Genomic DNA, 2,047 nt, shown 5'->3' on the forward strand with positions numbered 1-2,047 from the left:
AGAAGGTAGGAACTTTGAAATAACCCAATCGGAGGAGAACAAAGAAAAAAAGAAAAGAGGAAAGAAAGCCTTTGAGTTTTATGAGACATCATCAAAAGTAGAAATATTAGAATAACTGAAGTTCCAGAAAGAGAAGAGAGGGAGAAAAGGGAAGAAAGTATATGTAGAGAAATAATAGCTGAGAACTTCCCAAACCTGGGAAGAAACTTGGACATCCAAGTTCACAAAGCTAATAGATTATCCTATTATTTCAATGCAAAATGACCTTCTCCAAGACACATTATAATGGAACTGTCAAAAATCAAAGACAAAGAAAGAATCCTAAAAGCAGCAAGAGAAAAATAAGATTGTAACCTACAAAGGAATCCCCATTGGCTATCAACAGATTTCTCAACAGAAACTCTACAGGCCAGGAGAGTGGAATGATATATTCAAAGTGCTGAAAGAAAAAAATTCCAACCAAGAATACTCTATTTGGCAAAGTTATGAAGGATATGAAAGAGAAATATGATATATCAAGTCTCAGATTACAGATTTCATCAGCTATAAGAGAGAAATAAAGATATAAAAGAGAAATAAAGACTTTCCCCAGAAAACAAAAGGTGAGGGAGTTAATCTCCACTAGATCTACCTTCGAGAAATACCAAAAGGAGCTCTTCAAGCTGAAATGAAAAGATGCTAATTAGTAACGTGAGAATATATGAAAGTGTACAATGCACTGGTAAAGGTAAATATACAGTCAAATTTAGAAAACTCTAATTCTATAATAGGATGGTGTGTTAACCACTTAACTATAGTGTGAAGGTTAAAGGAAAAGATAATTAAAAATAATTGTAGGTACTATAATTTTTCAACAAATACACAAAAAGAGGTAAATTGTCACATCAAAAATACAAAAGGAAGGGAGTAAAAGGGCGGAGATTTTGTCCATGACTGAAGTTGACTTGCTATCAGGTTAAAATGAACTGTTTTATCTATAAGATGTTTTATATAAGCCTCATAGCAACCACAAAGCAGACACCTAGCGTGGGTTCACAAAAGATGAACAGGGAATCAGAGCAGAAAATTAGAAAGGAGAATTAGAGCAGAAAAAGAGGCCAAGTCTTGGCTAATCCAGAATGGCTACTCTGATCTTTGTTGTTAAAGAAAATGGAGAACCAGGCACTCATGTGGCTCCTAAGGATGGGCTGAAACTGGGGTCTAAGACTTCAGTCGAAGCCTTAGATGGGAGATCTCCGGTTTCAAAACCACATGTTGGCAAAATGTTTGCTGCTCCATCAGCCTTACCTACAGCTGCTAGAAAGGCTTTGGGAACTGTCAAGAGAGCTATAGAAAAATCAGTAAAGACTAATGGACCCCTCAAACAGAAACAGACAAACTTCTCTGCCAAAAAGATGACTGAGAAGATTGTTAAAGCAAAAAACTGTTCCTGCCTCAGATGACACCTATTCAGAAATAGAAAAATTCTTTCCCCTCAATCCTCTAGATTTTGAAAATTTTGACCTGCCTGAAAATGCCAGATTTCACACATCCCCTTGAATGGAGTGCCTCTCATGATCCTCAATGAGGAGAGGGAACTTGAAAAGGTATTACACTTGGGCTCCCCTTCACCTCTGAAGATGCCCTCTTCACCATGGGAGTCTTATCTGTTGCAGTCTCCTTCAAGTATCTATTGACTCTGGATGTTGAATTGCCACCTGTTTGCTATGACTTAGATATTTAAGTTTCTTAGCACTTTACAGTTTGTGTGTGTATGTTTTTGTATTAATAAAGCAATTCTTTTTTTTAACAGAAAAAAAGGGAAAATCACAAACTGAAAAAGGTAAGGAGAAACAGAGGAAAAAAGAAACAATTGAACTATAAAACAGCCAGAAAGCAACTAATAAGATGGCATTAGTAAGTCCTTACATATCAATAATTACTCTAAGTGTAAATAGATTGAACTCACCAATCAAATGGTACAGAGTGGCTAAATGAATAAAAAAACAAGACTTAACTGTATGCTGCTTTCAAGAGACTCACTTCAACTTCAAGGACACACATAAGC

At 36.0% G+C, this 2,047-nt stretch overlaps 1 pseudogene; it reads left to right on the forward strand.

Annotated features, from left to right (window-relative positions):
- The first annotated feature begins 1,118 nt into the window (after positions 1 to 1,118).
- On the forward strand, positions 1,119 to 1,723 carry LOC131410505 (securin-like; annotated as a pseudogene).
- Positions 1,724 to 2,047: the final 324 nt, after the last annotated feature.

This window comes from Diceros bicornis, chromosome 10 (assembly GCF_020826845.1).
Source record: "Diceros bicornis minor isolate mBicDic1 chromosome 10, mDicBic1.mat.cur, whole genome shotgun sequence".
NCBI lineage: Eukaryota > Metazoa > Chordata > Mammalia > Perissodactyla > Rhinocerotidae > Diceros > Diceros bicornis.